The sequence below is a fragment of the Haliaeetus albicilla genome, chromosome 19 (genome assembly GCF_947461875.1).
Source record: "Haliaeetus albicilla chromosome 19, bHalAlb1.1, whole genome shotgun sequence".
Lineage (NCBI taxonomy): Eukaryota > Metazoa > Chordata > Aves > Accipitriformes > Accipitridae > Haliaeetus > Haliaeetus albicilla.
Window position 1 is genome coordinate 23,635,516 of NC_091501.1, and position 20,427 is coordinate 23,655,942.

Here is a 20,427-nt window from a genome sequence, read left to right on the forward strand (position 1 = left end):
GATGGTAATTATAATAAATCTCAGACCTAATGATTATTCAGATTGGAAGGGGAAACTAAGCTTTCTGGCTTTAATACTGTCTAAAGTTCGTGGCTGATTTTCTTTAAGACCTTGGCAACAGATATACTGTGCTTCAACTTATTTTTTTAATGTAATATAAGCCAAATTATTTTTACAGGGTACTGTAAATCTGGGCTTTAAAATGGATGGCCATCTTTTCATGTGTCATTTAAATAGGTTTAACTGGGGAAAAAATTACACTCAAATTTAAAAAAAAACAACAACCCAACATGTTAAAATATTTCTAGTTAAAAAAAAACAGAACCACAAAGAAAATATTTATTAACAACCTGGCTGGCTGCTTGTGCTTTCACACCATTCCCTTCCCAGACTCTCGCCCATTTCAAGTGCTCTGTGTCCTCCGGTATGTTGACAAATAACATGCAGCCTTCTAGTTCCCAAACCATACAGTCTTGTTATTAAGATAAAGTCTTACAGAAGGACTGAGTCATGGACACTGGCTTCTTGATAGCTCCCCCAGTTCTTTCTTCCTCTCCTCCTCCTTGGAAATGCTGTGCGGATTCCTCTGTCTTCCCTTTTAGCAATTCATACTGAGTCATGTGTACCAGTCTGTGGTGGTTTGCCGTGGTTCCCAGGGTATGATCCGTCACAGGTTTGTGGCCATCTACTGCATTCAGCTGTGGTTCTCCAGGTCTCACAGACTGTGAAGAATAACGATCTTCAAACCATTTTCCCTTTTCTCGTTTGCATTGATGGAGACTTTCCTTCTGCCCACTGCAGTTCTCCCGGTTGCATTGGAAGGTGTCCTGTTGGTTCCCTATAGACTTATATGTCTCGTCTCCTTTGGGACCTTGAGGTGAGGTGAGGGTTGAGGCTTTTTAAGCACTGTTTTTCATTTTGTCATGGCCCTATCTGTCCAGGTGTATTAGCTGGGTACTGCTACTACTTTGCCATTACCTCCAGTTTTGTCCTAGATTTACACCCACCTCTCGCCCTGTGTTGGTTTGCTGAAACTGCTGTGCTTGGTTGTTACTGGTGTAGCTATTTCATGGTTAAATACAGATGCCGCTCAGTTGTACATAGTGTTTTGGGTCTGTTGCTGCCAAAGGCACCCTAGCTGAGAAACCTCTATCCACCTTGTAGTATTAGTCTTTAAATCTGTTTGGATTAGTGATTACTCCTCTTTAAACAAAACCATGTGTCGGACACATAATTTGTACTTCACACAGAGGAGCAGGAACACTTGCTCCTTACCATAAGGTGGAATGAAAAATGTATAATTATAGTCAGTATCATCATCCCATGCTGTTTGAAATGTGGAGTTGCCCACACAGTAATAATCTTGTCATCTACAATCTTGATGACTGAGAGTCTTTCTTGTTCCTGGTTTCAGTTTTCACATCCAGAGTTTAGCTGATACCGTTATGGACGGATGTAGCTAGTAAATGATTGCCAGCTGTGTAGATGTCTTATGCAGCTCAGGATGACAGAGTTAATTTTTGATCTCACAGGCAATGAACACTTTGCACTAGATACATTAGGTCATTTTTTTGTCGGTCCTTGTCCTTTTTCTTGCTCTGCTCCACTCTGCTCCTGGAATATGGACCTGGAGCCTTACTGTGCAGAAGGTGAAACACTTCACAGTCTTGGATGACTTATATTCACAATCTTAGACAAGTTATCTCTTCCCTGAGGGGTAAGGAAATGTGATTTTTACTAATACCTGACTGGGCACAGAGACTAAGGTCTAGTTGCACCAGTCAACAAATGGCAGACGGTTAAATATGAGGGGCTCTGGCACTACACAGCTTATGCAGGGTACCACTGGCAGGGCAGGGAAATGAAGCTGGCACTCCAGAGCCTGGAGGAAGCATCCCAAAACACTTCTCTCCTTTGTGAATATGAATGTTATTATTAGTGTATCAATCTGTGCCTTTTCTATGTGTGAGACTTGTAGCATCTATCAGTAGTGCTATAGGCCTGGAGACTGAGTCCCCGAGCAGCGACACTGACATTTGCCCATCAGTCGGTACTGCTGAATGCCTCAGATGATTTCTTATCTAAACTGCGAGCAAATCCTAATGTAGCTGAGCACAGGTGGGTGGTGTACTGACAGGTCTGTAAGCAGGTCTGTGTTCAAATGTATTTACATGTGAGTACTGTAGTGTGTGTTCACACTTGGATTTATGGGCTTCTGTCTTCACTGGAGAACCTGGGACTGAACCCTAGTCCTCCTTTTTGTTGAATCGATAAAGAGAAGGAATGGGTGGTGAAAGTCAGGCTTCATATGGTGTCCCTAAATACCTGTTTAGAGCAGGAACTCCCTCTCTCTCCTGTATTGTGGTGCCAATTCAGCCAGAAGTAATTGATTATCTAGGAATGAGCAAACTTTGAGAAATATTATCTGGAGAAGCAGGCCTTCTTAGGACTTCAGAGATGAAACGGGGATGCATCTGCTGGATCAATGCTAACAGCACAACCCTGTTTTTTTAATATGTATACATGTGTCACAACACATACTTATCTCTGCAAGGAAGTTACATTCTCCAGTATGCATGTGAAAATGAAGATGTGTCACTATTTCAGATCAAGGCTTTCTTGGGCCAGACTGTGTCTTCAAGACTGCATTATCATCTACCCCATCTGTGATTCTTTGTCCCCTGAGTCATGACAATGGCTACACCAACATCAGTGGTAGTTTCAACTAATTCTCCTTTCAATCACTTTCTTCAAGCACAAAAGAAGAGGCCCTTTTCTTCCTCTGACTCTAAATCCATTTATTGGCCTCTCTACGGGGAGGTTGGCAAAGGGGTCATTTTCTGGTATGTATCTGGTATGTATCTTTTACTCATGTAGCTTATAAATCAAATTGTACCCTGGTCTCAGGACATATGGGGTAAGTGTGCTGCTGAGAAGCAGAGGGATGCTAAAGGCTTTATATTCCCAGGTCCCACTGAGATTTACCTGGGCCATGGGACAACTTCTAGATGCCTCTAAAGTGCCTGACTTAATGCTTTCAACACAGGGGAAACCTTACCTGGCTTTTCAGAATTTACCAGAATTCACAACCCTCTGGCTTTTCAAGTGGGACATTTCGGTGTTTTTTTTCTCCCAGACCTGGCAAGACTGAGAGCTGTATCTGCCTGCATTTGACTGAAAAGCAGTTTCCTAGATTGCCCAGATGGTGGCAGATTTGGAGGATATTAAATCGGTCTTTCAACCTGTTTTGCGATGGAACAGAATTGTTTCCTACCTGGGTTAAATATGCCCTCTTCTGAAATTGTTACTCTTTCATACCTCTAAAGCCATTTAAATGGCTTCCATTTAAAATGGAAAATCTCTGCTTTCCAGTATAATTAGTCCTTAACACAAGTGTTATCTGCTGTTATATTTCTTGTTAAATTTCTGCTAAATCAAAGTTTAATGACTAGACTTGTTGGGGAAGGGCTTTTTATTAATTTGCCTACTTATTTAAACTAATGAAGTGCTGTTGATTTACAGAGTGTGTGTGTGGGGAATTAACTCCTGCGTCTGTTGTGTCATGCAGAAAACCCATAGATTGTCTGTCTTAAAGCTTCTGGTGGGTCAGGACTTGCTCCTAGAAGGAAATATCCATCCATTGGTGCTGAGAACGCTCCCTGAGGCTTCTAAATGAGAAATTCCCATGTAGCCACACAATCTCCTGGCCTCACTCCTTGTTTCTTGAAGGCAGAACTTACATCTTTCTGTGTTTTCGCCTTCTTCCTGCTACTAAAGTTTATTCAAGCCTGCAAGGTTCTGGTATTCTTTATTTATTAATATTTCCATAGATTTTAGGGGGGTACCAGCGAATTAGTGTCACAGGGCTTCGGGAGGGAGGGTGGGCAGAAAGGATGACTGTGATAGTTTGACTTCTTGCTTAATACATGCCAAAGAACTTCTTTGTATTAGTTCTTTCTTCAACCCAGCAGCTAATCTGTTACTGCTGTAGGAATTGCCTGAGTGACAAATGTGGGGTGAATATTCTGTGTATCTTTGGTTTTATACAGCATTCCCTGGTTTATGCTTCTGTGGGTTATGTTAGCCTTTTCATCCCAGCATCGCCACTGGAGCTTATGTTCCGCTAACGTTCACCGTGGCTTTTGACGTCTTTTCCTGAGTCTGTGCCTCCCATGGTAGATTCTCCTATCTTGTAAGCATGGTTTACAATCACCAAAAATCAAATCCTTTGCATTTGAGAAATTCACTTCATTATTCTTCCTTGAAAAACAAGAAAATCCTCAAAACCAGGGAACGTGCCAAACTCCAAAATGCATCTACAATATACTACCAAACCCAAAATGCATGGAGTAAAATAAATGTGGTGAATCATGCTTTAATCCTAATCTTAAACTCCTTTGATGCTTTTCCAATTATTTGTACATTACAATGTTTCAAGTGTTTTGAAGTAGCGTTCTTGGCATCCTCAGTTATTCAAATAGCCATACTGTGTATAGCCGTGCTTTGTGTAATTTCTTAGTTTCCTTGGGAATGTGGTGAGCTTTTTTTTGTCCTGAATGATTTTGGAAAGCTGAAATTTGGTCCATATTCAGTTACAAAATGGCAAAAACATGCAATAAATCATGCTAGAGTTTATTATATATGAAAGTGCTTTCCATTTGAGGGAATTGCATTAGCGCTACTCTAGACTGCAAGCTGTTTGTGGCAGGAAACAACATTTCATTTTGTATTTGTACAATATTAAAGTACAGTCAAGTCTTGGTCCAGTACAAGGTCACCAAGAATCTATTGTAATATAAATATACTACAGTAGTAGATCTCCACCTGCTGGGTTTTTTTGTACATTACAGCTACAATTAGACTACTTTAAGAGAGGAAAAAATTATTTTGGCCATAACTTCTGCTTCTTCATTTAAGGAAAGAAAGGACTGTACATAACACTCAAGCTGACAAATTTGTTATCCTCTGGTGACCTGACAGATGCCGCTGAGATCCTGGGCACCTGCATATTCCAAATAGCTCTGCACTGCTGAGATGGAAAAGCAACCAGTTTGGGTTTTCATTGGGGAGGATAAGGGGTTGCAACGCAGTTTTGTCTCTGTTCTCTATTTAAGCTCTGTGTAAGCAAAGAGCAAATGCATGGGTCTTTCCCTTGCTGTTGTTGTAAGCTTTATGTGGGTAGAAATATAACAGTTTGTAGGTTACAGCAGGAGAGTCTGTGGTGGTTGTACTTGGAGGATTATTATGGCCATAATTATTTGCAGGTCACTCTTGGATCAGTTCTCTGACAGGTCAGTCATGATCTCTACTTGCATGCTGACTGCTTTATTTCTCTCCTGGTAGGTGTTCACCTTTGAGAAAGAAAGAAGGAGGAACTGTAAGAGAAGAAAAGGCTCCTCTGGAGGACAGAAGGATTGTCAGCAAGATCTAGTCTTCCTCTGAACCTCTGCCTCGAGAGTAAGGTGAACTGATGCCTCCTGGGAGAATTCCTTAACTTTTTTTTACTGAAGATGGGGGGAGTAAGAGATGTGGTAGGAAGGGAGTGGCATTTAACTCTTGCGGCCTTTGCAAGCAGATACAATGGTATTTTATGTTTTAACTTAATTTTTTGAGTTACGCAATTATGTTTGACTCTCAGGTATAATTACAAAAAGAGTTTGTACAGCAGGTGTTTCTTTTCCTAAAAATTTTAACAAAACTGAAATACTTTTTTGGAATATATCAGCTTTGACATCTTTTGGAAAGGAACAGCTGTTGAAAGCAAACAGAATATTCTGTTACAGTTTGTGTGTGGAGAATATTTTGTTTCCACATTCAAATGGAAAGGGAGAGCCCACCTTGTTCACTGAGCTCTTGATCTGTGTGCGCATGGTATGGAAGTGAAGGTCAGTGAAAAACAACTGAGGATATCCCTGTATAAAATGGGGAAGTGGAACTATGGGGCTAGTTAAGCTGTGGAAAAGTTGCAGTACCCAGAGAACCCGGGAGAGGAAGGAGCAGAGCCACAGCCACTTCTCCTGACCCTCTCTGCTGCGAGCCTGCAGCACTGCATGTGCAGCACACGCGAGTCCGTAAAACACCAACCATCCAGGCAGGTTTTGGAGGAAGCCTGTGCTCTTGGGGAGGGGTGACCGATTCACAGAGCTGACGGGACGGGCGGTGATGCCTTCCAGCCTGTTTCCTCACCCATTGCTCCTGCCTGCTGGCCAGGGAGAGGCACGGAGGTGCCCGGAGGAGAGGGGCCACTCCTGGGTGGTTGGTTCCCAGAGCTCCACGTGAAAGGGTGACCACCGCGTCCATCTGTCCGTCTGTTGTTTCTGAGCTCCGGAGTTTCGTTGCCCTCTCTTTGCCGCGGTAGCCGCTGCGTGTTCTCCCTTGCGACAGGGCAGGTCTTCCCCTTGGCCTGCCTTCCCTTCTCGCCTCGCCAAGCTGCGCCCCACCAGGCCCGAAAGCCTGTGGAGAAAACCTGGCGCTTCTACCAGGGCAACGCCATCCGTCCTCAGAGGGGCCACGGACCCTCGGTTAACGCTCCGTGCCGTGGACGAGCAAAACAGTCCCCCTCCCTCAGTGAGGGCTAGGCGAACCCAACGAGTGACCGTGGCCAGAGTGCAAGGTGACGGAACCACAAAGTCACCAGAAAGCACTCGGCTCCCATCACCGGGCAGTGAAGGAAAAGCCCCCGCCGCCATATTCTGATTCTAAGGGGGGAGGTCGATGCCCAAAGGCAAACCCGAGGACTGCCCGCGGCCGAGCGCTGCGGCCCTTGCCCGCCGGGACCAGGGCTCCCCGGGGGGGGGCGGCTCGCCCGGCGCAGGATGGGCGATCGGCAGCCCTGGCCGGGCAGCAAGCACCGGGGCTGGGGGGGGAAGCGGCCCCGAGGCCGCTGAGGCCGGGGGAGCAGCCCTGAAGGCCAGCGCCCCGGGGCCGGGCCCGCCGCCCCGCGTCTCCCCCACCTCCCCCGGCCTGTCGGCCCCAGGGGTGGGGTGGGCCGCACCGCTTCCCCGGGGGCCATTTTCTGCCCTCCCCTCGGCGGGGAGAGCCGGCGGCAGGCCCGGGGAGGAGCGAAGCCCCGCTGCCTTGGCGCAGCGGCCGGCCGGGGAAGGCGGCGGGAGGGAAGGTGGGGGCCCGGGGGCGGCTGGCGGGAGGGGGCCGGGGTAGGCTGAGGGGCTGCTCGGAGGCTTTGGGAGAGGGACGGAGCGGCCCCGGCGGGAAGGGGGAAGCCGTTCGCTGGCGGGGGGTGTCTCGAAGGTCGGGAAGGAGCGCCAGGTGTTGAGGGTGAGGGAGGAGCGGGGCCCAGCGCAGCCCTCGGATGGGGCTGCTTGGTGCTGCGAGGGAGGCGAAGGCTAGGTAACACCGGGTTTCATCGCGCTGGTCTCTTGGTTAAGCTCGCAGGTCACCAAACTTCAGCTCCATGCAGCAGACTCATCTCCCCGAGGGTGGTGTTCAACAGCCTGCGTGGGTTTAGCCCCTTTTAGGCAGCCTGTGGGTGCTGCCAAGATGCACCGCACCTGTGTCTGCCTCCTCCTCCCACCTCCCACTCCACCTCTCCTCTCCTTTTCTAGATGGAGCCGGTGATAGAGCCCGTATTCTCTCTTCTCCAGGAGCCTAGGAAGAGCGATATTGCAAGCTATACAGGTGAGATGTGAATTCTGCTAGTTAAAACCCAGAGGGAAGCTTGAGGTTCTACCGAGCGGTGTTGGGGATGTTGTGTTCCTTCTTAGCTGGCTGCTCTGGTCTGGGTTGCTGGGATGGTATGGCATGCTAGGCTAGGGCAAGGTGCTCAGCGGTATTTTGTGGTTTTTTCTGCTGTGGGTTTCTAGTAGCTGTTTTAAAATGAGGCAATACAGTTCATTTGGAGTGAAGGAAAGCCAGCACATGTCTCTTTTTCAGGCTTTTTCACGGGTGAGGAAGGTCTGAGGGAGTTGCACAGCTGCATCTGAAATACGTGACTCCCCAGCACTAGCTGTGGATAGGAATGGAGGGTTGTTCGGTTCCCATTTCACCATTAGAGACCTGGGGTCTCTGCATGGGCCTCTGGGAATAATTAGCTGCTTGGTTGTAGAGTGAGGGAATGACTGCTCCTGCGAGAGGGAGTCTTTTTTATCCCTCTGGGAGAAAGCTACTTCTCGAGTGTAATTCCTGGATGTAAGAGATGGGCCCCCATTCCTCAGTAAGTGGTGGGTTTTTTTGCTTTATCGCTAGTATTTAATCTTGGCAGTTGTGGCCATGTAAATAGAGAGGGTTTTGTCTCTTCAAGGACATGTTACTGAAGAATTTTATTCCTTGGTGTCATAGAGGTAGGACTGAAATTCCACTGCGGAGTTTTACCTTGAATGTAGAAAGCCTGTTTTTTTGTTAGTGGAGTAAATCAAACTTGTTGTGTTAAATGGAAGTATATGTAGTGTGAGTAACTGAATATTTTAAAGCTAGATCGGAGATGCTAATGGCTAAGTTCTCTATTTGGATTAACAGTAAACATCTTAAGATGTTTGCAAAAATCAAGCTTGGGTAAGTGTGCATCAGATGATACTTATAATTCTATTAATGCTGAACTGATGTAAATATAAAATTTAGTCAGCAGAGTAAGATAACCAAATGATACATACTCATTTGTGAAATACATAGGTTGCATTCTTTAGGAAAGAAAGGGCCATGTTTGAATGTTTCCTGTGAGTTTCCTTGGAATGCAATTTATTTAGCTTGTCACTACAAGAAACGTAGGTGTCATGTTAGATCTAGATATGAAAGAGATAGTTAATTGGCCATTAGTTGTTTTTTTATAAATAAGGATTTAACTCTTTGACCTCTGATGCATGAATATACAGTATACCTATAATAATTACAACTGTTCATGTGATCATTAGGGAAAAAACCTGATGTGCCGTCCCGTAAAAGAAGTAATTTAAATTTTTTCAGTAAATATTAACTAACGTAAGTGAGAAAGAACCTAAACACCCCTGTTGATTTTGCCTAAGGAAGCTCAAGGAGACTTTTTTGGTGTTGAAGTATCCCCACCCAAACGCATAGCTTGAAAACAGAGTTTTAATGCTAATTTAGCAGGCTGGAAGGCTTTTGAGCAAAGTTTGCAGGAACAAATAGCTAAAACCAGATATTTGTGACGGGTAGGACGTTTCAGGCTGTTCCTTTTCCTTCCTTCATTTTGACAGCTTTCCTTTACCATTCCCTGAGGGGAGGAAGAACAAGGAAATGGGGAGGGGAAGGAAGAGAAGAGGTAGGTTTCTTACCTCTCTTTTCTTTCCTGTGCCACTTTTTCTTTTCCTTGTCTTCTTGTCTCAGTCTTTATCAATTCCCTTGCCCTTTGGAAAAGGGGAATCTGGTGCAAGTTGATGCTAGGCCTGAGAAATTCAGTTACTTTGCAAGGAGCAGTTTATCTGCCTTGGGGAAGGAGGAGTGTCAGATTGCTCTCTTACTCCACCAGGGAACTGCATTTTGAGTGACAATGAGGAAGGGAGAGGCATCCCTGAAGACATTACACAAGAAGTACTGCCTCAGCTACCTGAAGCCCACAGCCCAGACAGGGGGGCAGCCACTCCGGGAAGGCAGCAGAAGGCCGCCTGTAATAAACCCCCTCGCCACAAAAGAGGTTCCAAGAAACTTGCCCTCATTGCTGATGGCCAGAAACTGCACACAGAAGAGAAACCCTACAAGTGTACAGAATGCGGGAAGGGCTTTAAGGGGTGCTCCAGGCTCCTGAATCACCTGCAAACCCACACAAGAGAAAAAACATTTGAGTGTGTAGAATGTGGGAAGAGCTTTAGCAGGAAGGCCAACCTGGTGGTGCACCAGAGAATCCATACAGGCGAGAGGCCCTACAAGTGCAAGGAATGTGAGAAAACTTTTAGCCGTACCTCAAACCTTATTGCTCACCGCAAAACCCATGTGAAAAAGAAAAACTTTTCCTGTACGATGTGCAGGAAAAGCTTCAGTAGAAGCACAGCTCTCTTACAGCATCAGAGAGTCCACATGGATGGGAAGCCCTATAGGTGTACTGAGTGTGGAAATAGCTTCCATCTGTGCTCAAACTTCGTCAAACATCAACGGATTCATTTGAGAGAGAGACCCAGTGAACACACAGCAGGTAACTGAATTAAAATCTGTTGAGTTTTATTTCAAGCTGTACAGACTCACAGGGAATGCTATATCAGATACTGTGGTCTCCATTTGTTCCTAAACGATTCTTCGTCCTTGCTGTGGATATGAGTGGGGCTTTTTTGTTTGGTTGTTTTTTTCTCTTCCTACATAATATTTTTATCTCTGTCATTTGAAGAAGTGCCTCGAAAATGCCAAAGTTGAAGTTTTGACTTTGCCATTAAGTCTGCCTGGGACCTTAGGCTCTGCAAAGCTCTGAGATCCTGCTAATTCCTGCTTCATAGTGTTGCCTGATGTCTAGCCCTCGATCTTCAGAAGTGCTTAGCCAACAAAATACTAAGCTTAGGGAGACGGAAAGGATTTAGACTGTGAATCAGGGCCTCGGTAATCTCTAGCAGTTAATTTTTGTTATATGTGGATATAAAATGAGCAGCTTTTCGTTGTCTGCACTGGGAGGTCTCTGCTGGCCATCCCTCTGTAGTACTCTTAGCATAGCATAAACTGTCAGGCAAGCTGATTGTTTAAAGTGGGGAGTTTTCTGGATTTGGCAATATTCCATGTTCTTGTAATGACCAGAAACTGTGGGATAAAAGCTGTCACTGTGGGTTTTTTTCTGTTGTACCTTTACATGGGCAGTCCCTTTATACTTCGTCAAAAATGTTTTAATTTTTCATTTTGGGTCTTGCGTAGCCACCCACAGAATTGTTCTGGGTGTTGGGGTCTTGGCCACCAGATCATGTAACAGCAGGGCAATTAGGACATGAGACCACATGAGAAGAAGGTGTTTTGTGGGTGAGGTTTTCCTGGGTTTTTAATTTGTTTTATTTTGTTTTTCCTCCTGAAAAAGATTTCTGAGCAGGAGAGCCTTTCATCTTAACAATGGAAATAATAATGAAGTTATAATGAATAATAATGAAGTTATAATGAAATGGCAAAACTGAGTTCATAAGGTAGGGTTTGAGACCACTCAACCTGTAGGTGCAGAGAGGTGGCCTAGTAACTCTGCTGATGAGCCCTAAAGGGCTTTTAATAGATTTTGGTAAAAGTTTATAATTCGTAAGAAAACAAAATATAGTCTCATTTTTACCCTGGCAGTTGTCCAATAATTAGCATCAGATCAGCCTTATACTACACGCGCTTCAAAAGAAAGCGTGCAGACTTATTCTGGAGTAACTATAGCTACTGTATCATTGTAATTGAAGCTCCATAATAAAATTGCTTTTATGATCAAACATATGCCACATTGGTATTGCAATGTGTTGATTTCTGTATCTGATGTGATTTCAAAGAAGAAGTTTACATACTTACACCTTAAGTACATTTTTCTAAATCTTAGCTGTCCTATTCCTTAACAGCTCCCTTGCTCCAGCTTTGCTTCCTCCCCAACCTCCCCCCGACCCACTTGCTGAGCACCCCCCCCCCCTCCCCAAAAGGTATGGGGGAAGCAGGAAGAAAGTATCTTGATTTTGATAAAACCCAAGTCTGTAATGTTTCAGGGGGCTATATCTGCCTTGTCTTTGTTCTGGTTTGGCTTAGTTTGGGCCAACATGTGACTTGAATGAAGTTTTAAGTTTAAAATGTGAGAGGAAGGGCTGTTACTGAGCTGCCTTTTCCTCGTGTGAAAGCATATTTAAAATGCTAACCTAGCGATTGGTGATAAAGTGGGCGGTGATAAAGTGGGCGCTTGACTTGCACTGTCTTCCTTTTAGATGCAAACCATTCTGAATTTCCTTCTTTGCATCATAAAGAAGAGCAAAGGTGTGGTGCAGAGAAACGTGAGACGGATCACTTGAATCTTGTTCTTGAAGAGTGTAAGTATAAAAAGGCTTCTAAATAGCCATGCCAAGTATTTTTACATAGCAAGCATTAACATTCTCTTCTCTTTGTACAGTGAAGAAAATGAGGGAAAATATGGATATGCTGCTTCTGAATCAGCAAAGTCAGCTGCAAGTCCTGCAAGAAATTCAGAAACAACTGAATATACTCCTCCCAGGCAATGATCTCATTAATTCAAACGTCTATAGTTTAGGACTTCTACTAGGACGGCAGGCAGCTGCAGCAGCGTCTCTTTCTTTTCCTCTTCTTAATCCCAGCAGTCTCCTTCCTGAAAATACTAGTCTCTTATCCCGGTCATCTGCTCCTGGAATTCTGCCTACCACTCAGCTCCCAATCCCTCAATATCCTGCAGCTTCTACAACTTGATCAGCTTTGTGCCATGAATGTATCCAACGTAAACAAATGTGACTACTGTTTTCTCACTCAAACCTGTGATCTCTGTGTTGGAATGTTGTAATTGTAGTACCTGTGAAGATGCTGACCACGCACTTGGGCTTGGAAAGATACATGCCTTGGATGCATCAGCAAACAGCAGTTGATCAAATCCACTGCCTGTTCATTTGTTGCAGCATGCAGGTGTTTTGGCCAGTAATGTATTTTCTCAAGGCAGCTCAAGAGATCTTTATCACCGGGGTGCAGTTAAGTGGAACATCCATACATAAGATAATGCATAAAACTTAAGCAGATTTTTCTACCTGATATGTCTTTAACGTGTACTTGGGCAATTGGACCTCTCCTAATGAGCTGAAGCTAATGATAAAATCATCAGAGATGCTTTAAGCAACTCCTATTAAGTCTGATTTATACAGAGGTAAGCAACACGCTAATGCAAAGGTGTTCAATTTAACTGCACCTCTATTCCCAGCATCCATTTGCAAAAGCTTCCTTCACTCAGGAAGGCTTTAAATGACGTGACCTTAGCTGATTCTTAGGCCAGCATTGCTACTAAAACTACAAAAAAATATTTTCTGGGTTTTTTTTTTTGTTTAAAATAAACAAAACCCACCACCCCCGCCCCAAACCCCCAACAAAATACCACCATTCAGGTCTACCTTGCTTACTAAGAGTTTATGAGGAAAAGCCAAACTGGTTTATAGGACACTTGTTCTTTTGTTCAAAGGTGAACCCACCTGAGTCTGGTTTTAGATATTCTGTCATATCCTATTTGGATTATTACATGTTGTTGACTGTTATGTATTAGTTCATTGGGGGTAAGTAATTACCGTTTGGGGAGGAACACTGAGAAGCTCAGGTGTACCATCTTGCGAAGTCTGGGAGGGGGGGAATTATTTTATTTGCACACACACACAGCCCCCCCCAGCCCCGTTCCTGCAGGACTCTGACACAGGGCCTTTTAAGGCTACTAAGTGCAGAGTTTTAGTCCTTTCTACCTCCTTGTTTCTATCAGTGACACAGGCTAGTAGCTGTGTCAGTGCCTTTGAGCTTCAAAAGTGCAAAAAAAGCTAACTGTGATTTACCTCTGAATTGCTTCTGGGATAAAGAAATTTTGGGCCTTGTGCCTATGCCAAACAGTCTTTCTCTTGAACTGACATTGTGTTTGTGGGTTGTTGGTTGGGGGCAGGAGGTGTGTGTGGGGGGTAGGGGTGTGTTATGATGTCTTGTTAAAAGTATGCACTGTTAGTAATTAATAAACTATGATTTAGATTTTAAGAATGGGAAACACTACTTCTCTTAACAAGTTATCTTATTGGTGACAGTGCAATGATGTCAGATTCTGGTCCAAAGATAAAGCTCTGTGGGATCAGGTATGACTGTCTTTGTGTTGACTGAAAAATCACACCCTGGCTCATATGAGGATTTTGTATTGCTTTTAACTTAATAGGATATTCATTTAAGGCAAATTGGGAGGCCTTAAAAGGCATTCCTTTAGTGTGAACTTGTACTGAAATGTTTGGGGTTTGTTTTCCATCAGTTGAGCGTATTGGGGGCATGTGGCTCTAGACTTAAGAGCTCCAGTAAGAGTTGCTAACATTCTAAGGAAATGCTGGGGTACTGTTCATAATGTCTTGGATGTTTAATTTCATTTTGCTTAGAAGCAGAATCCCCTTTTCAAAGCAATGGTTAAAGTTTGTATTTTAGTGGTTTTTTTAAGATGTTCAATATTAAAATGTTGCATTTTTGTTAAAATGAATCTTTGCTGAGCTTCTGTCCTTTGTAAAAGAGCACCAATGCTTAGAGTTTGATACCTGAACTGGAGTTCAGTTACTCTAATGTTTGTGCTTTCCCTCGCTCCTTCTGCTTTTCTCCCTCTATCTTACCTAGATGCAGGGAAAGAGGATCTCCTTAGATTTCTGTCTTTGGAAACTCCTGAAAAAGAAAACATAGCAAAGTCTGCCACTTCTGCAGCTTGCACCAGGTAGGAGGAATCTCTTACATGGGGGCTTAAGTAGGATTTTTGCCTGTTGGGAGGGAGTTTGTATACGATGTTTCTGTTCACAGCTGGCAGACTCAGGAGCACTTTGTAGCAAACCTAAGGTGAGCTGCGTCCTTTTATGTTGGTGTTCTCTAATGTGTTTGTTGGGTCCCATCTGAAGCTGACGATAAAGTGCTGAAATACCTCTGAACTACAGGTGTACTGGGGACCACAGGAAGCGTTGCTGCAGAGGAGCATGAGAAACCATCGTACTTCCAATTTTTGGGTTACATCTCTCTCCTTCTATATAAGTGAGAGTGGAAGTCAGAAGTCTTTCTCCTGCTGTCCTCCTAAGCACTTAAGTGGTTCTGAAAAGCACCTCTGATGCTAAAACTATGCTTATTCCTAGGTGGGCTGGGGCTTGGGGGCTTCTTGCCCATATTGGAAGGTATCCGGAATGCTTCCTGCCTCCTTTTCTTCTTGCAGTGCTCTGGCAATGATGTAAAAGGGTGTGTGGGGCAGTGTCTGATAGCTTGCCAAGGATACTGGAGAGCTTTGCAGTGTTCAGGAATATGTAAGAGGATGCCACAGATGCTCTCCTGGTGAATTTTGAGTCTGTGTCTGTGCAGGTGTATTTGATGTTGGGGACTGGGCAGTGTGTAGACAAGTGAGAGGTAATCTGGAGATGCAAGCTCCTCTGACAGCTGTCAAGTCCTAGGATTGGAGGTTTAGTATCTTAAATCATGTCCATCTGCTTCTCTAAGGCATGTTAAAAAAAAAAAGTATCTGTACACAAGGAGAGGTCTAGAATTCATTCTGTGCTCAAAATGTTGGAGTTCTGCAGGCAGGAGAATATAGTCCTTTTTACAGTTTGCTTTCTGAAGGAAAAGTCTGTTAAAACATCCTGGTTTTAGACTCCCGCTTCCTTCACATGGGTAAGATCACTTTTATATTATTTCCATTCCATTTTAAGTTATAGTAGCTGAGGAGCTTGGCACCAGTGAGAAAAGTATTTGTAAATACAAGTGCTCTCGCTGCTTTAGCACTGCTCTTCTGATGAGCTGTAAATAGCTTGCTTCAGGCCTATTAGAGGTGAGGATTTGATATTTTCCTCCACCTCAGTCTTCCGTAATTAACTTGTGTGGCTGTGCCAGTCTTACCGCTCCAGTCCTGCAATGATTTTTTGTTTTGTTTTGTTTTCCCTTAGGCTTTTGGGTTTTTTTGTAAAAAAAAAAAAAAAAAAAAAAAAAAAAAAATCAGTCCAAATCAAAATTCAGTGCCTAGAAGGGGACAGCGCTGTTGCCAGTAAAGTATCAGAGCAGAGCTGCCATGTGTGTGAAGTCCTTAGAGAGTCATGGGCCCCCAAGAAGAGAGGTGTTGTGTTGGAATTTAGAGACGCTCTTCTCTTTTGTCCAGAACTCCTCCTTGGTGAAAGCCACTGCTGTATCACCAGTGATGCTAGTACCTGCAAGAAGGAGCACGATCGCTGATCAGGCCTGTGCTGAGTGAGTAATCCTGCTGTTCAGTCACAGTCGGTCTGAATACTGTTGTCGGCGCAGCAGAGAGCAGTACCTAGCTGACCTAAATGTGTCTCTGGCCCTGTTTTGCGCAGGAAGGTATAAAATAGGTAGAGGAGGTGACAAGAAGAATGCGAGACTGTGGGTGGTGGTGTAACAGATGCAGAGAAATAAGGACAACAAAAGTACCACATATTGATACTCTTTTAAAAAAATCCAACTAATCATGGGAAACAGTGTCTTTCTATTGTCTGGTCATCTGGCAGCTCCTTCACTGTGGGACAGCTCTAGAACAATCTCTGCTCTCTGATGCTTATCCTGGACTATTTTAGGACTTTTGTTGGCCTTTTCCTTATTAAGTCCCATTTGTAGAGTACCAGTAACATAATTAATCCTTAATCCCATTATCAGTTTCTCTACCAGCAAGTGGACTTGCCACACCTCCTGCAATCTTGGCTTGTCTTCCTCCAGATATTTGGAAATTGCACTCTCGGGAAAGTAAAGGTGATAGCAAGATCCTCAAATGTGCTGGATTCTCTCTGGGTGCAGAGTTATCTAACAAGGGAAAAAAATAGGTTTAGGCCCAATGATAACAGTTTTCTGTGATAAATTACTAAGAACTTACTCCACAGCTTAACAGCACTCTCACTGATTTCATTCTTATAATCCATTACTAAGATCAGTGGATAACTTTCACCAGCATTACACAATCCCTTGGTGACTTCCCTGGAAATCAGAAATAATACTAAGGCTAACCTCACATCATTGCATGTCTAAATTTCACTTGTATTATTCAGACTGGATATATTTCACTGTACTTGGTATCATGCTCACTAATACTTTTCTGATGATATTTTTGATAGGTGACTTTTAGATTTTTGCATCATCTGAAGAAGTCAGCTTTGTTAATCCATGTGTACTATACTCCAAGAAAGACATGCCAAAGTAGGTACCAGATAATCTTGAGGGCCTTCTTCAATCTTATTTTCTCTAAGATTCTTCAAGAAGTGCAACACCTTTGTCTTCATCAGTGTCTGTCTTTAGGGGTTTTAGAGGAGTTTTGCCTGCTGTCCTTGGGTTTGTTTTTTTTTTTCTTGAGTTACCAGACTTGATATCACCTTTGTGAATGGGATGCAGGGTATGCAGAAAAACTCCACTAAATTTGGCAGAATCTTATCAGCATTAAAGTATTGTAGGAGGAAGGTGGTGCCTGTCTTAGGTTATTATGTAACTTATTATTCTTTATACCTATCCTAGCTAGGTGTTATGGTGCTTTACTGCTGTTCCTACTACAGCAAAACTAGCAACTGGTTTGCCCCCTTTTTCTAAACTCTCCAATTACTTAATAGTAGTTCTTGTTTTGAAGAGAAAGCCGTTCTCTACAGATTTGTAAAAAATCATGACAAATGAAGCAAATCTGGGAAAACATCCATATTCCCTGTGTGCCCAACAAGGCAAAGAAAGGAAGTGAGGGAAGAAATAGGAGAAGGCAGCGCAGGAAGAGCAGCCTCAAGAAGCCTCAGCTGTATTGGCAGAAACAGAAAAGGAGATGCATATTGCATCCAGACAGCTGAAGAAGAAAAGCGTAATGACTATAAAATACTTGCCCACCCAGTAATATATACATTATACTGACAGCTCTGTGTAGGTATCCTCTCTTCTTGATTCCTGCAGGACAGTTCAAGCTATAGCTTGATGTAGCACTGTAAGAAAGCGCCGGTGCTTCCAGCCTACATCCACTTCCCCTATTCCTGGCAGCCCCTTCCCGGTTCCCTTCGCTGAGCAAACAACCTTCGTGCCTTCTCTTGGGGTCCCACCAGTCCTCCCACAGTTCACTTACCCCTCATGTCCTCCCCTCATGGCATCGCAGCCTGGGTTGGGGCTGGCTTGGAAACACACTGCAGTGGGCAAAGCTCTTGATTATCAGAGCAGGAACAGCTGGGAACAGAAATCCTCTGTGTGGGTGCAGAGCTCTGGTTTAACCCTGTCTCAGCCCAGGTATTAAAAAGTATGCAGAAAACACTTCCAGTGGAGGACAAGTAATCACAGTTTTCAGTGTTCTTTGCAACATGAAAATGGCATCCTTTCTTCCTCGGGGCTGTACAGGAAATCCTGAGGATCTAGCTTGTGAGGGCTATAGGCAAGAAACATGCAGAGCCGAGAGTTACTTTAAAAAAAAAATAAAAAAATTAGGTGTTATAGTAGGCTGTTGGCAGGATTTTATGCACTAACTAGTGCTTGGTTGCATCTGTTTTTGTTTTTTCCTGCTGACTTGGTTTCTGTACTTGGAGACTTACTGTTCTCTGAATAGAATTCTCTGGCAGCTGAACAATTATTATTTGTAAATACCAACATAGTGAAGACATCTCTTTTGCCTGCTTTTTTCTTCCAGGTGTGTAGATCTTGTTAAAAATACTCTGTAGCTCCTCTTTCAATAATAAGGCTTAATTGTTATTATTTAAGTGTCTTTGAGTGCAGACTTCAAAAATTCTAATTTCACTGCTCTGATGGCAAATATTGAAGAGCTATTTAAAAGACTTCCAAACAGACATCTTTTTTGTTGTTGTTGTTGAAGTTTACATATTCATAGAAATCAAAACTGTTAGAAACAATTTAATTTAAATGAATTCCTGTGGGAATGCCAAGAGGTTTCAAAATCTGACTGATTTCTTCCAGTGTGTCTCCCTGATCGTTCAGCAATTGTCCTGGGATTTTGAGGCCCTCTAGCTCTGAGATGCCTATTTGGATGTTCTTGTGTCTTATGTTGGCCTCTTCCAGTCTGTCCAAGTTTCTTTTTTAGATCCTCCTTCCCTGGTTATATCATCTTTCTTCCTACATCACTCAGATTCCCTTCTTGGTTCCCCAAGGCACCTTTGGGGTCCTTATCTTCACTTTTAAGGTAATAAGGAATTTTAATTCTTATTTACTCCTGAAGCCTATGGTTGCAACAGCTGCAGGGGAGGGAAGGTGAGTGTGTGCTTGGATACAGATAGAAATTTTAGTCTTTGCAATTATCACAGCATAGAGGCAACTGAAATGGGTTAATGCATTGCCCTGTCCCTCTCCTAGGAGGCAATTAGTGCCAAATCCCATTTGGAAGGCACTGAAGGCTATGTACTAGACGTGACATCCCATGGTATGGGATACCCCTTTTTATTTTTACTAAACATACTTTCATTTTTGCTAGTAGCATTCACATGGGATCCCAAATGGTGTAAAATACACTGCATTTTGCCACTTCAGCTGGGTTGCACATGCATAGCTGTGGCACGCTCCCAACAAAGCAGCTTGTGGTGGTCAAGCTCCTGCTCACGGAGTAAGTGGTCAAAGGTTTAGCTTTTGCCCCATTTCTGGAAGCACTTGGTCCCCATATTTGTTCATTAGTCTGGTTTACCATTAGTTTAGCTGATCCCTCTCTTCCGCTTCTCATCAGTTCCAAACCCACCTCCTGTGTCATTTGCTTGTTGCTGTGTTTGCCTTGTAGTATTTGGTCTGTAAGGTTCCCAGAACATGTTTAAACAACAGCTCCAAATAAATAATTGTTGACTGTAATAACATCCTCTGAGGTTTTGGGGGCTGTTTTCTTCATCTTTTGTTCATGTGAAATTACTCCTATTGCTATTTCTCTTTTTTATATACTGTTATGAATCCATGCATGATGAAATCTTTAAGAAGTAGTAAGAACTGCAAGATAAAAATACATTCATTTATGGTAGCCTCTTGGAACCAGGCACAGCTGAAAGAAACAGGAACAAATAAATCAATAATCCAATAGCAAGGATTGTCCCTTGTAGTATCACCCTGAAAGCAAATAGATCTTTTTCCAAAGAGCAATTAATATTTTAGCAACTGAAATTAGCACAGAAGCAGAGCTGAAGGAACTGCAAGCTTCAGTTAGGGAAGTTTGGATAGTCATTGGGAATCTAGAGCCCTAAACAGGCAGAGTAAATAACATCCCCAATAATAATCTTTCATCTGCAACACGGTCCTCTTGCTTGTGCGTGGTGGTGGGTGTTTTGTTGTTTTTGTTTGTTTGTTTTCTTGTTTTTTGGTTTTTCTTAGAAATAGGTGGACCTTGAGAGTTCTTAGTAGGTCAGATGAAAATCTAATTATCTATCACAGTCAGTCAGGCTTCACTTCTTGCACTTTCATCTCTGAAGGCCAGCTGTTTATCAGTATCCATTGACTAAAAAAAAAAAAAAAAAAAAAAAAAGAAAAGAAAAAATCCTTGCTTTCAGGCCTTTTCTAACAATTAAAAAAGCAAAACAGCACACAAATTCTGGTTTTATTCTTTTTCTGCTTATCTTTAAAGATATTTACCATTTCCAGCATGTCACTTCACACAAGTATCATCTTTCAGGAGACTTTGCATTTGTAATTGTGTTTTGTCATCTTCCCTTTCCTGTGCATTAATGTTTCTATTTATCTGATCCCAGTAAGCATTTCATGGTCAGTGGCGTGCCTGAATACTTAGGGCTCAGCTATTTCAAAAAGTGAGGCTGTTTGAAAACCTCATCATTTTGCCTGTATTTTAACTAGGGCAGGGATGTAATAATTCTGGCGCTATTGCTGGAAGTGCTGTGGGCTACA

The 20,427-nt window shown here is 43.2% G+C and overlaps 1 long non-coding RNA gene across 1 annotated transcript; it reads left to right on the top strand.

Moving 5' to 3' along the window:
- The first annotated feature begins 9,468 nt into the window (after positions 1 to 9,468).
- LOC104318239 (uncharacterized) lies at positions 9,469 to 14,098 on the top strand. The gene is made up of 3 exons (XR_011328792.1): positions 9,469 to 10,099; positions 11,820 to 11,921; positions 12,002 to 14,098. It is a non-coding gene; the product is annotated as an uncharacterized lncRNA (long non-coding RNA).
- Positions 14,099 to 20,427: the final 6,329 nt, after the last annotated feature.